At 44.6% G+C, this 16,911-nt stretch overlaps 1 protein-coding gene across 10 annotated transcripts in view; it reads right to left on the bottom strand.

The window, feature by feature from the left end:
* Window positions 1–16,911, bottom strand: part of LOC105284583 (RNA-binding protein Musashi homolog Rbp6) — a 589,200-nt gene that overhangs the window by 391,901 nt on the left and 180,388 nt on the right. The window contains exon 2 of one of the 10 annotated variants that reach the window (XM_026970603.1): window positions 10,673–10,708. The exons of the other annotated variants lie outside the window; for them this stretch is intronic. The gene's annotated coding sequence lies outside the window, so the exon portion shown is untranslated. The remainder of the gene's footprint in view (window positions 1–10,672; window positions 10,709–16,911) is intronic. 10 annotated transcript variants of the gene reach the window in all.

Here is a 16,911-nt window from a genome sequence, read left to right as displayed (position 1 = left end):
TTTTCCCGTTATCGCAGCGACCAGCGTGGAAGTCCACGACAACGATATCGGGTTCTCGCCGCAGAATATAATACCAGCGCAGTCCATTAACATTCACGCGTTATTAAGAGCAACGCATCATGCCGACAACGCCGCAATCCCGTAATTCCCCCGCACAGATTTATCACGTCCCGCAAAATAGTCAAAGAGAATTCAGTGATACTGCCTGACAAATAATTCGGCTCGGTGTGCGTCCCAGTTTTGTTTATTCTTACACTAGAACGCGGATTCAACGCGCACCAATCAGTAAAATTCCGCGATTTAATTACTTCCTGTTCAAAAAACGAAAATCAGTGACACGAAATATATTCTCGAATTGGAATGAAATCTCTTGGTGAACTAAACTTGTTTTCTTTATTCTTTATATAAAAAAAAAAGAACAGAAAAAACTTCGAGAAATAATTTAATTGCTGTGTTTTTAAATCGTGGAATGACGAGAAATTTTGTTTTGCGGGTCAGTTTAAGAGGAGTTGAGGTTCCAATTCAAAGATGGACATTTTTTTCTCGGCAGACTGGAACACATCGTAGTTTTCTGTCGACTTTTTACGAGTATTCCAACAAAGACGGATCTCGAGAAAACGGATTTGCGCTTTTTATCTCGTTAGACTGGACGGTGTCGGGTTTACGTCCGACGAGTTTTTTTCTCTTTCTTGCTCTTTCTCTGCTTCGCTCTCCCCTACGTTCATGCCAAGCGGTCCCATAAATACGCATCGCTCGAAAGTTGTCTCCACCCCTTCGTCGCGGAACATCTCTCCGCGATTTCGCACCGTCAAGCCGGAGCGCACAACGAGCATAGAATTGGAATCCGCAACTATCTGTCATTCTCATCACCGCCCACGTACTGAGGGCGCCGATGCCCGCAAAAAGTCAACTCTTGTCTAGCGCCAACATCCGGCGACGTCAGGACCAGCGTGAAGTCCAGACACAAACAACGTCCGAATGTTAGATTTCAAAAATCAAGGGGATAAAAACGCTCCTCCATGCATTTTCTTCGTAGAAATCGCAACGGTTTTTCTTGGAGCACGGAGGTTTCTCGATGGCTTTTAAGAATTTTGCAAAATGGGGCAGTTATCAGAAGAAGTAGCTCCGGAACGTGTTTACTATTTTCCCGTAATTAATTTTTACATTCGCGCTACGTGGATAGCGATCGTATTCTTCGCGCGTTCGCGCTCGTATTTCTTTGCGTCACTATTTGAGTCGTTCGTTCTTTTCATCCCGGACCAGGTGTCTTGCCGCGTTGCTTTGAAAAAATATTGTAGAAAGTGAAGAAAAGGTTTCACCACTCTGGCACCGAAGAGTCGGAGCTGGCACGCTGCTGGAGCGACGTGCCTGTGTAATGAGCTGCGGATCTGTAGCATGTTGGACGTCATAATTAGAAATCGCGGCGTCGCATGAATATTAACGACGCAGCCTACATTTTAACGGCTCGCCCCCTTTGAAAAATGGACAGTAATATCTCATACCGTCGGAATACACAAGAAGTGAACGGTGATTCGCGTGACGCGTGATCTCGTGCGAGACGAAGAACGGTGAGATAACGCCTACAACTGAAACTCGAAAAAAAATATTTCAACAATTAACACATAAGAGTAAGAATAAGATGGTTATAACATCATCTACAAATAACTCTAATTATTATATTTAATACTGCAAACACGTAGAGGAAAGTCCCCGATTATGAGATACCATATCGATTTTGTCGAATGTAAGGAAATCTATAGGCAGAATTTAAAAATTTAATACGTTATCTTGAAGAGAATTTAATAAGCTTTAGGTTGGTGAAATGAAAAATCTAATTTAAATATTATTTTTTCTGAAAATTAAAAAAATTTGAAAAAAGAGCTTTACGCAGGATCGAGAAAGTGTGCTTCTCATATAAGATACCTCGAGAAATCAGTGTTAAAAGTGCAAAATACATCAGCATTGCAAGTAAAAAACTTTATTAGATAGTTTTATAAAAATACTGCTGCCACAGCCTTCGCCAAATCTTCACGATTCCACTGTCGACGCTTCCTCGTATCTCTAACCTCCATAGTCAGATTCTATAAAAATTAAATACACAAAAATTCGTAATATAAATTCGTATTAACTTTTCTCTAACCTTAAGTAGTATTTTCTTTCATTTTATTACACTACATAATCTTCATATTCGAGCAATAATTATCTCATATTAAGAGTACCCTGAATATCTCATTATACGAGCCACACGCCTAGCGGTTCCGCGATCATGAAATCTAACCTCTACAATTAAGCAATTCAACAAATTGCGTATTTTCCTGTTACTACGATTCTACTCTATCATTGCATACTGAATTTATTGCCAACCATTTCTTTATTATATAATAAACAAGGTTTAAAGACTTACCTCAAGTTACTTTGACACGTTCACAATTTCACAAACCTTTTCTTGCAAAGGCTAAACGCAATAACGAACAATGAATTTTTCACTAAATACATTTTACACCAAGAGTAATAAGTTCATGGTGGAACTAACAGATGGTGCTCAATAGTTTAGCAGAAACCCCATTATCTCATATTAGGAGCATATCTCATAATAGGGGATTCTCCTCTATATAAATCTCCCGAATTTGCGAAACTTAAATTGCTAAATGTAATAATTACGCACAAACGACAAAAAAGCGTTTTTAATATTTATTTTAAAAACATATGACATAAATTAGTATTTACAGATTTATACATCTTTTTATCGCAACAAACTTTTATTAACTTTAAACTGTGAGAATGTTGGACTTGACTCGTTAATGAAATGTTCTGTAATTAATTAGGCATAAATACGTATAAATTTAATATAATATCAAATGTTTTGCTGGATCGGTATTAAAAATGTAAAACGTTTCGCGTAAATTTTGCGTAGATGCGATTAAAATAGTAGTCGGACGGTTTAATCATAGACATGACCCAGTCGACGGGACGCTTTATTTCCGACCGATCGACGGACGCGGATCATTAAGATCCGGGGCGAGACTCGCACATTGTGGATGCTGAAGTTTCTAATTATGACGGCCAGCTGGTTAGACACTCGCATCGCTGCATCCGAATTTCCCGGTGTCGTTGCCATTCGGTCACGCCCCATGTGGAAACTTTGCGTTTCCTCAATCCCGTCAGATGCGTCTCCCGTAAGCGCGCGGCAGATGAGAGAAGTTCGCTTTTCGGGAACACGCTCCGAAACGTGAAGGATCCAATAAATTACGGTTACCTCGCTAAAATTCGCACCCGCGAACATTGTGATACGACAGATCAATAAGTAAACCCTTGTTCAAGGCACACTTGTTCAAATAATCAACAACTACATTCAAAAAGTCTCTCTCTCTCTTATTAGACATCCAAAAAATGCTGCAGACCAGAATACTCCCACAATCGTCAAGCATGTTCATCAACTCGTAGAGACGATTTCCTCGGAGTTCAGAACCCAAGGAGCACATATGTATCCTCATCAATCACTTGATGCAAAAAAGATGAACGAACGAAAGCGACGATTACGATCTCGAGTAATTCATTATACGGAGGAACGCGAGAGCACTGCGGAGGCAAATGAACACGCCGGGTAACCAGCATCGGCCTAGACGGCGTCTGCTAGAGCCACACGTTACCCGTACCCGAGGGTAACGAGGCGGCCGAGTTAACGCAGCGGTTTTTGCGCTCGCAATGTCCGCGCTTAGCGGAGCGTATCCACGGCTACTTGTTGACCGTGTACCCGGGGACAGGGTACTGCCGTACCCGGCCACGTCGGCCGGCCGAGCAGTGAATTATCGTCCGGCTGTACGCCGGAGGTCCCCCTTTTTCCCCGTTCACCCTCATGAGCCAGCCACCCTCCCCGCAATCCCCCGCGCCCTCGGCGCGCTATCTCGCGCGCGAATCTGCGAAATTTATTGCCCGTGGCCGCGAATGATACGTAATTATGCCTCTTTACGTACACCTACCCACGTCCCACGCTACCGCGATCGCGACAAAATTGCTGGCGAGTCCCCCTTTGTGCGGTTCTCTCCCTCTCGCCCCGCCGGCCGCCGTCGCATCGTCGCCCCGGCAAGAGATGTTTATCTTTTTATTTCTTCCCGGTTGCGCGCAGTTCTTAGTCCCGATACGAAGAAATTTCATCCTCCCGAGATCAGATTACGGGCGGTTTATCCGCGACGGGAATTTATCGGCTGGAGTGCGACTGGCGATTTAAGGGGGGTTTAGTCAGGTATCTCTGAATTGTACGCGATCGAAGATGAGGGGATCGAAGATGAGGGATGCACGTTCGATGTGGCGTTTCGTTGCTCGGAATTTGTCGTAGCGCTTATAGCCCATGGTGTCGCTCAGAGCCGACGATTAAAGTCGCGGACGGATAACACCCCTCCGGTGTGCGCGATGAGTCAAACGGGACGTTTCACGTGATGTGGGTACATCTTAACTCGGCTTACCAGTCAACACCCGGAGCCTTTGTAATCGCTCGGAAGGTAGCCCAGGAGGGACATTACGGTAATCGATAGCGCTTAAAGTATATCACCGCCAAATCGCACTCGCGGGAGTGCCGGGGGAAGCGGGGGAGGGAGCGCATTCGGTCCTCTTATAAATTTATGCGAGTCCCTGTCGGGGGACGAGCGGGCCTGCACATCCGGCGTAATTCGGTCGGCGATTTTAAGAACGGTTCGAGCGAGCTTCTTGAGTTTAGCCGGGATTAAATCGACGCGGGGACTCATTGTACGTTCCTTATCGCACCGGGACCAGGCGCGGCGGAACCCGCTCGACTAAAGTGCAATAAAACCAATTAGGCGCGCCGCGCGAGAACGGGGAAGCTATCTACCTGCCCCCGAGTGTGTGAAAGAAGTCCAGGAAAGACATGAGCGCGATATAAGAAAGTCGTTTGCCACTGGCAAGACGCCAAATCAATTTAAAAGTTCATGCTCGTATTCTGCCAGTTGACGCGCCTGGCTGAAGAAGCGCGCGCGCACACACATACGTAGATGGTGTTCCGAAAGGGAGGCAAAACTTCATAGACGCGCGTGAAGTTCATCTTCGACAAAAATTTCAGCAAAAGTCGATTAACAAGTTTAGCCAAAAATCCCAAATTTCGAGAACTTCCAACGTGCGTTTCGAATTTTTATGTTCTCATATTTTCAAGGATATGGCACAGTACGTGCATCTTATTTTTAATATTTTAACGTTAAAACATGTTTTCTTGAAAATTTCCGAGATTTAAAATTATTTCCTGCAAAGGATGATGCGAATATTCAATATAACTTCAGAATTACATGTAAGAATTTAATATAAGAGTTTAATATCAGGAAAGGAGGAGAAGAAAATTAAAATTCATTTACTATTGAGACATGAATCATCTATAAAGCTGCAGAGAACAAGCAACAATTTGTTTGGCAAAGATTCTCGTTCCAGAAAATCCATCTCGATCTCCTCTAGCGATACGCCTCGTCTACATCTTTCGCGGGACAAGCCGTGCATTCGCACGACCGCGAGCAAGAAAGGGTGTTTCCATCGGCGAGTCGTTATCGCCGATCAGGTGGTATAATGACAAGCCAGTAGCAGAAACGATAGGCGCAGGTACGCCGAGACCAGCCGTGAAGGTACGGGCCGGAACAATTAAACTCACTTCATAATTTCTCAGTGGCGGGTGCTCAAGCCTAATGAGAAATGCGCGTTCACCGTAAAACGAATTGATCCGCGAAACTCGCTCACCGGCGAGACGAAAACGCCCGTTCGCGTGCGGAGCGAAGGCGAAAGAGATAGATTGTCGTGCACAACGCGGATAGTCCTCGGTCTTTTTCCCAGTCGCAGGAGACAAGCCCGTACGGACGATCGCCGGCTGTCAAAAGTTGCCGGTGCGGTGGCTCTTGCAAGCGGGAGCGGCGGAATCGAGCGTTGCCGATCGGAAAACTTTGGTTCCGTGCCGGGCGAAACAATTCCGACATCAGCCGGGCTAAATAGCCGGCTTGTTTTCGCCTTTTAATGAGAAAACGCGTCGGCGGAGTTGCGAAACGCGACGTCACGCTCGCGATCCTCGCCCATTAATTTCGCCAAACGAGTTGTCGAGATCGAAAAGAGCGATCGGAGTTGACGTTGCGCAATGCGAAAGTGAGAGATAATTAGCGCAAGCCCAGGAGAGCACACGTCGGAGGAGTTTGGATGGAGACAGGAGGAAATATCTCGATAATCATCGTTAACATAAAAGAGAATCAAACGACAGATCAAACAGAAAGAAAGAAATAATCAATCGTTTAAAAAAAAGTTCGCGAGGCAACAAATGTCCGCCTTGATTGTGGTATTCACGTGGACATCACATAACATTTCCCTTTCCCGTTCAGCGATCAACGTCAAGTCAATGGGAGCAGTTCTTGTTGTTGAACAAAGTTGGAGATTAGCATCGATAACGACACCCGACCGAACGTCGCTCGGCTTATGGCCGGCAGACGCTAACGACGAATAATTCTCTCGATTCTTCTCCCGAGCGAGACGCGGGAGAGATAAAAGCTTCGTTAACTGGTGTTCCAGGCTCAATCGGCACTCCCGAACTTTCCGGGTGATGGGACTTCGCCGACATGCCGACACGGAGTTCCGCGTCATCGATCGTCACGAAAGCAGCGAAGTTTCGAGCGTCAAGTTTTAAGTAGCCGCACCGGCTAGCAGACGGCAATCGTGCGCCTCCTCCAGGTTGCATGTCTTCGTGGAAGGAGGAATCGCGGAGAGCTGCGGAGGGCGGCCATTGTTCTTTGAGGTAATTTACATGGCCATTTTTTTGGCTCGACTACCGCGACGGTCTTCGGCGAAGCGAGAGCAGGGTGGAAGGCATGCGAGCAAGAACGGGCAGGAACCGAGAGATAGGCGAAGGAATTGAAGAAGAAACAGAGAAAAACGGAAGCAGGTGAAGCAAGAGATACAAAGAAAGACAAAGAAAGAGAGAGAGAGAGAAAGAGAGAGAAGACTGGGGGAGAGGTGCACCAAGATGCGAGAAGAGAGATTGCCGAAGAGAGCGAAGTTGGAACAACAAGTCCACCGTGCCAGCTAACCAACAAACCAACCGTGCAGCCAACCAGACAGCCAGCCTCCCTGCTACCTCGTTGATTCGCTAACCGTGCAGCTTGCACGAGGCTAAGTTTATCTTGCAAAACTTTCACGTGTCGCGAGGCGCTCTTGCACGCTGCGAAATTCGAATTCGACGTTCGTTTCATCGCGGTGCTTGTGGCCCTTAGCGTGGATGCTGTACACGATGCAACGTGCTACTTGTCACTTACGTTGCAGTAGTTGTCGATAAGCAACGTAAATTCGAGGGCGACGTATGGAACCCAGATACCCAGCAGTGAATTGAAACAGACGCCCGTAAAAGGTACTTTTTCGTGCGTGAGTATCTTGATCGTTACGTTACAGTTAGAAGGTACGGTTTTAGAACAAATTTGCACCTGGTTAGCTTCATCAATCCGAGCAAACAGGCAAATAATCAAATAAAGTTCTCTCATCAGTCGCTCGATACGTTTTGCGAAATAAATATGCAAAAGTAACGCTACATTTTCCCCATCACTTGAATCTTTATTTGCGCAGAATGTGTAACTTCAAACGTCTATTAATATAGCGCGGCTGAAATTCATTAGGAGCTCCACGCTATTAATACCCGATACACGGTGGAAGTTACGCAACCTATGTAAATAAAGAAGACTAATTAATCGGGATTAGCATCGGAGGAACCAACGCGAACGCCATCGAGTCTAAAAGCGAATCTCGACTGACGCGCTCGCGTTCTCAATAGGAACGATAAGCGAGGACTACCACGAAGGGCCCGTTCTCATTGGCGCGCAACATCGTGATAGCATCAGCTTTGCAAGTTCCGGCCAAGACTGAGGCAACATCGGATCGACGCATGCATCGGTGTTGTTGAAGTTCGCAGTGCATAGGAGCAATACAGCCACGCAAGCAACACGGTAATAAAGTTTATTGCGAGAATGCATTAGATCGAATACGTTACACAGCTCACCAGCCAGAGAGGAGGCAGAAAAGAAGGAGAGTGCTCAGGGCCCAATAAACCCAACTGGAAGTTAACGTAACCCCGCTGCAGCTCCGAGCACACGCCAAGCCGCGTGTCTCGCAGCAATCCCACTTTCTTCATCTATCGTCTCCGCCTTCTTCGCCCGGTAGCCTCTTTAACAGCCCTTGAGCTCTTACATCAACGTGGATTTATAGAGGATCCCGTATCCAGTTTTCCATACAGCGAATAATTACAAGTAAATTGCAGGAATGAAACTTGAAATTTTAACCCTGGGTCCAAAGACGATCAGTAAGAATTTTATAAGTCCGTATAATTGGAAATTTAGATTACTTCCGATCTGATATAGATTATCAAAAATTTCTATAACAGAATAACGCTCTCAGTATTTTGTAATTTTATAATTTTATTTATAATTTTAGACACTACAGAATTATTTCTCTTTGTAATCATAAATCAGTTTCAAAAAGTCCGTAACATACAGAGAATGGGTAAAAGAATTTCCTCGGTATATCAAAGATAAAATAATCACGACGAGACAATAAACGTTGCTCCAGTGCATTCTCGACGCGACGCCAGCTAAAGTCTCGGGAATTTCGAGGAACGTCCAAGGATCCCCTGACAAATCGCCGGCGTGTCGTGAGCCGAAGTCGCGGCCGGATAAGAGCGGCGTCTATCTCCAAATATAGCGATAACCTCGGAAGGGGGTGCAACCTCCTGACGGTGTGGATCGGGCGCGACGGCGGATATATCGAGCGGGATTCCCGCGACACGAGAATTCGAAAGACGGAATTCGCGAGGCGGCGGAGTTCGCGAAGGGCGCGGTGGAAAAAGGAATGGGAATGGCGGGATACGTGTGCGAGAAGCACGGAGCGTTCGGTGGCGGCATCGGCGTCGGGGTAGATGTAGTTAGGTACTATGTCGGGGCATAATAGAATAGATAGCGGATAGGCGGAAGGCCGGGGCCCGCTGGTGCTTCGGGAATACTTTACCGAGCGTATAAACGCTATTTATGGCTGCATAAACCAGCGATAGGGGATATATAATACAGTCACACACCTACGTTCCAACCCTCTCCCCTCTCCTCCCCCGTCCCGTCGCCCTGTCCCTCTTTCTCTTTCTCCCCGTGCCCGTTCGCCGCATCGCGCGGCGTATCTACGTGTATCTACGAAGAACGATCGACAACACCCGCCCTCCCTGACTCTCTTCCTCCCGCCCGCCACCCTGCATCCCCGTCGGCCTGCATTGATTTGCATGAGATTTCGACCTGAGTTCCTTCTTATAAATCTACCCTCCCCCCTAGCTCCGCCGACCGCGCCGAAAGGAAAGGTATTGACTCCCTTCGGCCTTTCCCTCCTTCTCTCCTTTTCCTCCGTGAAGACAATGCATGCAGAAAATTCGCGTGCCGAGAGGAAATTCGCGAGTCCTTCGGGGCTGAATCGAGAAACGATCGAGCGATTTTTCGCGCCGCAGAAGAAAGCAATTAGTTAGGAATATAAACGACTCGGATATTTCATTCCTCATGGATAAAAAAAAAAGAGAGAACGAAAGAGAAGAGAATAATGGAACCTGCGATATCGGAAGCAGGGCAAGGGGGAGGAAGAGGAAGAGGAAGAAGAGAGGAGGAGGAGGAGGAGGAGGAAGCCTGAATATAAAACCAATAGAACCTGAAATTTGTGAGACGTAAAGTCTATGAGAGCTTGAATTTGCGAAACATAAAGTCTGAATGGAGAATTTGTGAGACGCAGAGCCTGCTGAGATACAGGCTAAATGGGATCTAAAATTTGTAAAAGGTAGAGAATCCATGGACTCGAGAATTTGTACGGCGTGAGATACGCGATACGTAACTAGGTGGAATGTCGGGTATATGGAAAATAGCTTACATGAAATGTAGCATTTATGACACATAAAGTCGAGCATACGCGAAAGTAAATCGAACCGCTTGCGAAACAGAGACCGCGAATTTACGACGGATGAAACGTCACAGGTTTAGTCTTTGGACGCGCGAATGCGTTTCCGTATACATATTTTCACATCGTTCATACATCCCTACTTGTTTACTGGTGCGCGAATAGGAAACTCGATCGCCGCCAGCTCCAACGACTCCAGTTGCTCTAACGCCTGCCAGTTTAATCGAATTATTAGGGTGAGACTGCGAGCTGTCATTTCTAGCTAGCTAAGCACTACAGGCAAAGTTTCTTAATTTGGCGACTGACGCGTTTGTAAACTTCCGGCTTCGATTATTCGTCGAGCGAAATTATTCAAAACCACGACTCGGTGCCGATTCGGTGACATTATAATACCTAATTAGCCACTCGCGAGACTTGGGATGCTGATCGTCGATTCGGAGGACCAACGGCTTCTCCAGCTCGGCAAACTCGCCCGGCCCTGTCGGCTCGCTCGCTTTGGCGAATTAATTATTTCACGTCACGCCTCGCTAGGATGTTTATAAAGCGTTAGACGCCATCTTGCCGAAGCAACCCTCCGCTCTTAAATATGCGATTACGCGATCTACGGTGAATCGCCTTGTCTCTTCGTGACACTATCGTCATCATTTAATTTATCTTGAAACGTTGAACCAATTAATATTAACTGATTTTTCCTTAATTACTAAAAAAAACCAAAGTCGCTTTTTAAACTTACATGCATGCATCTCTATACTTTGCTTTTCTCGCTTACCTGAAACAGAAATTACAACATCGACATTTAATGCGAGGCTTCTTTAATAATATGATATTATAATATATTACAATAAATGTTCAATTTTTTATCACACACAAAATCATATTTTGATATAAAAGATTTGATTATATTTATCATAAATTATTGCTCTCTTCGTAGCATCAAATTTAATGGAGAAAATCATAAACTCTACAACTTTTGTTAAAAGCTAAAAATCAGTCGTGTGTTCATCTCGCGGCATGAAAGATTCGCAAGATCACTTTGTTACAAGGAACGGCAATATCCCGTTCTCTGACGCATTACCTATGCATTCTACATCGTTCTGCGGTAAACAAATGAATCTATTTTCTCGGGGTGAGAGGGGAAGGCGGAAGATTCTCCCGGAAACTGCGGTATGACAAAGTCGTGGCCATTGTTCGTTCGCACCGTGGCAGCGAGATAAAGGGAGGACGAAGTATAGTCCGCCGGAATACCTTTTAATTACGTCGCCGCCATCGCGACATTTCGCGGAAATATGCGACGGTGGACATTTTAATCTCGCGGTCACTTAAAAACTCCTCGCACAGATCCCGGCCGCTATCACGACGGGCGGATCGGCGGCCGCGTTCGGGAAACGGAATAAAACCGCCCTGCGAAATTTAATAAGTTCCTTCGACGAGGGTCGCAAGTTTGCCCTGCGAGGGCGGTGGGAGTCATTCGAGTGCCGAGGGTCGCTAAAATTTAAGGGCGACCCTTTACGTTTGCGTTAGACTGCAATTCGTCGTTAGATTCTAATTTCCCGCGGCAACTCATAAATATCTTTCGAAAATTGGAATTTCTCGTAGATGCTGCGTTGCTATTTCATCTGCCAAATACGACTAAAATCAAATTAAATAGAAATAGATAGAGTAATAAGACGAGTAAATAAGATTAATCAAAAATTCAAGATGTCAACTAAAAGAAGTTGATTTAACGTTAAGTTGTCAAGAATGATGAAGAAAACGCTGATTTTGAGACGGATTTATCACTTGATTTTAACGTTTGAATATGGAATAAGAAACTGTCACCTTTCTTCCGCAAAGATTGCGCTCACAGTTAGACAATAATTAAGATAGTTCTTGCAAGTTTTCCCGTTTTTAATAACGTGAAGATCAAAAGCAACGGATGGGGGCACAATGTATTATATATACCTTTTACCATGCTCTTGCCTTTGTGCAACGTAAGACGAATAGTTTCGTACATTTATTTTGTCCTCTTTCGTATGAAATTTCCCCGAAAAGCTTCCCCGCGAAAGCGCGCCTCTCGAATTCTTCGAGACTCTCGAAACTTAATAGATATTTCGCCCAAGAAGGAAGAACAAGATATCATCGAGGAACAAGAGCTGACTCAAATTGCAGATACAGTACGATACGCAGCAATAATGCGTAATAAAATGAGACGAAGATAAGATAAAATCGCTGTCTTGTCCCCCGTAATGGTCGTGCATTTTGTTTAATCGCTTCTCTGAACTCCTTCGTAAGCTGCGGCGATCGTTCCATTACTACGGGGATCCGCTTTTAAAACAATTGCCAACGCAATGAACGCCAGGGAAAGGAGCGAGAAGTAACTTTGGATTTCGGTATCGTCGCGCGAAATAATCGCACGGTGTAAATTCTGGAGCGGGACAAAACGCGGTTGGCCATTTCGCGAGAGCGGAACCTAATCCTGCGGAGATACGTGACCAGAATTGCTCTTTGACCTTCCCGCAGTAGTTCCAAGCAGACCGTCAGCTTAGCATTTTCTCTCCTTCCAACCGTTTTGTTTTCTCTGTTCACACGACGAAGCGTTCGGGATATCTTTCCCTCGCGTTCAACCAAACGGCCAGCAGGAACATTATTATCACGTATCCTTTTCGTATTCCCAGAATGGAATAAGGATATCATGAGACTGATTATTTTTCTGCATTTTCTACAATCTTCTCAAAAAGAAAATTTATCTTTCCATTAATAATCGTAGCGTCAATGATGTTAAATTCTATTTCTTGTTAAAAAGGCTCGTGAAAAAATGTGTTTATGGCAAGAGATCATGCAAGCTCTTCAGATTTATTTCTGCTTTTAATACAAACTTCTTTTATGAAAAGATTTAACGCACAATTTGCATTAGACCCTTATGCCGTGACGTTTTTTAATCTACTTCCACATTGATAATTTTCCTTCTTTTCATCAATTAGGCATTCTCCTCCCTCGAAAGTTTCTCACGTTTCTCCGGAGGATAAAGGCGGATGCCCCAGAGTTACCCAGTTTGGAAGTAATATCATAGTTTGAAAGATACGGAGGGCCAAAAATGTCTCTTCATATCCTGGCTTCCGCCTAATCCATTTCCGCTTTTCAGAAGTTAAAACGAAGTTCAAAGCACAAAGACTCGGTGACGCTCCCGTCATCCAAAATAATTCGAGAACGGACGCGCTTAAATCTGGATAACTTCCAACGATGTTATCGAAACTGACAGCAGTGTTGGGTTAAATTTATTCCCCCTCACGGGGCATCGGTAACGTGGTCATCTCGAGGGGGACGTCGCTAATGAGAATGTCGCAAACGCCTACATTATGGCGAGAATAATTAATCTAAACTTAGAGTCGTTATTATCTATACAACACGGCTGTAAACGTCGCTCGCATTCTCTCTCCAAAATAATATCTTGCGCTGTAAATATCGCATATTTCTCGTGCCGTATCCTTGTTTAGCAATAAGCGAACGATAATTAGTGAAACACCTAAATGATAAACCGTATTTCACGTAACGAGCTGCATGTGCTCGGAATATTCGCGCGAGCTCCTGCGTCGCTCCTGCCGTCCTCCGCCCGCTGATAAATGTATTTTAAATGGGCGTTCGGGTTCCATTAACGTTAAACGTGGGCTCCGCTATGTGCCAAAGTCAAGCGGACTAGAGATACTTTCGAGAAATCTTACGATGGCGGCGCAAATCCGGCATAATTCGCTGCTTGAGCGTTAATGGCGTTAGACCTGTCGGGGCGGTAAGAGCCGCTCGTTCTCTTATTCTCTCTCTTTCTCTCTCTTCCTCTTTGCCTCTTTCGCTTAACTTTGCTCAACGGCTATTCCCATTCATGCCAGTTCCATTAACTTAGTATCAGAGGAACGTAACGTCGTTTTTAAAATGCAAGAGATTCACATGATACCATAATCTTTCAATTAATTAATACGTGTATACATATCTCACGCTCTCATCCGAAAATTAAAAAAGTAACATTATGCGTATTGCGCATGTACACTGCAAAACATGTCCACTTTAAATTCCGCGAAACTATAACGGAAAAAAAGTCATTTTTTTCCGCTTTAACTTGTAAGTGTGAAATTAAAGCGGAATCATATATATATATACTGCTGCCATATTGCGAGATGCCATAGTTACGTTATTTTCGTCCGCTTTAAATATGTATGACCTAATTCGTAACCGATGATCACATCCTTTATAATATTTAATCTTTTTTAATCCTTTAATCCCTTTATTTAATCCTTTTTAATATAAAATCCTTTATATAAATAGGACTGGTAATAATCTAGCATTATAACGGATATTATAAAGGATGTGATCATCGGTTACGATTTCGGTCATACATATTTAAAGCGGACGAAAATAACGTAACTATGACAACTCGCAATGATTCCGCTTTAATTTCACACTTACAAGTTAAAGCGGAAAAAAATGACTTTTTTTCCGTTATAGTTAAAGTGGACATGTTTTGCAGTGTATTAATGTGAAAAAGTTGTTTGTACAAAACAACGGTAAAAGTGTCGCTAAAATGATTTCGATTGAGCAAAAGCAGTATTTCGAAAATCGTTTGATGTTGGTGCGATGACAAACAGCGATCAAACGAAGTCTAATCTAATCGCAATATCGCAAACTCGCATTAATCTCCATCTCGAGAGACGTCGACGGGAGACGCGAGAAGTAAAAGTGGATAATCTATGGGAGAATCTGGTGGTACGCGCTTCTCGCGAGTATTAATTTTCGGTATGTCCCGACATTAGGTTTCCTTCGTCCCCATCTGGATATATACCTCGGCGAGAGGTCGTCGTTCTTGGCTCTAGACCAATCGTCACGTCGTTGCTACCCGAATCGCGATAAGGTTTCTGGCGATGAACGTGCACCGAAACCACGTCGCCTGGAGTTATTCTGGACCGTCACTTCTCACTTCCGGGTGATGCCGGGAGACGGATTACACCTGTCAGCCGGCAATAGTCTCTTCTCCATTGAACTTCAAACACAACGCTGCCAGAAGCACGAGAGAACGAACGCCCGTAATAGTGTATTTTCGTATTTTGCCATCGTTATGTCACAAAACGAGGAATCAAAAATCAAGAGAGTCCCGTTCGAAGAAATTTTCTTTTTCACGGTACATTCAAGGAAAACTCTTCTTCTTTCTGGTTTTCTTGACCGATCTAAGATCATTCTCTTACTATAGAATTTCAATGAACGTTTCATTGGACGTTATATTCTTTCTCTCATCTCCAGTATTGTATCTCTTGGCAAACGAGATTCGGATTGAGAATCCGTATAATTTGTATGCGTGTGTGCAAAATAAACTAAGAAGTAAAGATTTATTGTTGATCCGCGTTCGCGTAGAATGAATAACCATTATCTTTCCCAGATTTTGCGTAACTTACGGACGCGTTAGATTGGACTAGAAAATTCTGATGGCGCGTTTGGCAAAATTCCATGTCGCGAATACATCAGTAAAAATAATTCCTTACTCCGTGACGCATCTTTGCGCTTGTTCTTCCTGCTCGCTCATTCCATTCCCTTGCTCGGCGGTCTCCCAGCTAAGCGAGCACTCTAACTTAGCACTCTGATAAGTGCGCGACTTAATTGCAGTGAACCTGCTGCAACGCTTGAACTCGGTTTCACTTAATACGCGAATTCCAGCTTGATTTATTGATGGCCTCCGCCATGAGTATTCTAGGAGCGCCAAGAGAACGAGATGGAACTCGGTTTATCACATCCTGTTCGTTCCCGCGTATCTCGTTTAAAATACGTTCTTCGGAATTATTCAGTACAGACACGACACGTCAATTCTACTTGATCATGCCGGCGATAAACAACATAATTAGACTTCACCAGAATCTCTTTACCGAAATGCAACAATATAAAGAATTTTAATCTAATTTCCGGCGTTTCGCCTGCTTCCTGCAATTTATCAATTTATCAATAGAATTTTATCGCAAATACCATTTTTAACACAGAGGATATCGGTGACTTACTCTTCCTCTCTTTTTCCCCGAGAGAAGAACATTTTCTTGAAAAGTCTTGAAAAATACCATTATCCGGCTGGGTGATGCAGAGAATAACAATGAATTTCAATTAACGGCGGGGGAGCTCGCACTAATCCTCGAACAATCGCTCCTCGGGCAGCGATCGCTTCGCGAGCGATATCGCAGACTTGCCGAGTTCGAGCTAATTAAATTCCCGTAATATCATATCTGCCTTCTGCACACATGGCTCCCGGACGGAAATCGCCCGATCCCGCGAAAATATCGGAGGAGCCGCACAGACCCTTCCCCGCATCGAGCGCTCGCGGAGAAGTGTCCGCCGAAAGTACTCAATCGGATGGGCAAAACGTATTGCCAATTTCGGACGAGCTTGTAGACAGTGTCGGCCGCGGCAGATCTACGGCCTGTAATTCGCAGGAAATTCGCCGGTACCATCTGCGCGAGCCGAATGGAAATCGCGACCGTCGATGTATACGCTCGGAGTCTGAGCTATTTCGCGCCGCATCGTTAAAGAATGTCGCCACGAATGGACATAGAGATATAAAGAGCTGAGGTAGAGACATGGTTGCATGTTCGCTCATGCTAAAATAAATACAAACTGGAAGATTAACCCGAAAAGTGTAACGGAAATGAAACTTACTGTTTCAAAGACCAGCAAAAACTTTCTTCATCATCACAATCATATTTGGGACTGCCTATATTTGATGTCTTTTAAAGAAAGAAACGCTATTATGCTTCTCAGGGTGATGAAAAGTAAACAAAGTTTACGATTACGGGAATTAGAACGAGTTTCAACTCTCTCAAGATTCATGGCGACGTCCGGTATCCAGACGGCGATTCCTCTCGGCGTCGGTCGTTCATCCGTCCACGAGGTCGTCGTTGACCTCGGTGGCTTCTCGGAGCGGTCGCCGATTCGCCGTACATCATTCTCTCGGGTTATAAATACGACGCTTCG

Source organism: Ooceraea biroi, chromosome 6 (genome assembly GCF_003672135.1).
Source record: "Ooceraea biroi isolate clonal line C1 chromosome 6, Obir_v5.4, whole genome shotgun sequence".
NCBI classification, from domain to species: Eukaryota; Metazoa; Arthropoda; class Insecta; order Hymenoptera; family Formicidae; genus Ooceraea; species Ooceraea biroi.
Note: the sequence above shows the minus strand (reverse complement) of the source record. Positions and strands in the feature narration are given on the sequence as shown.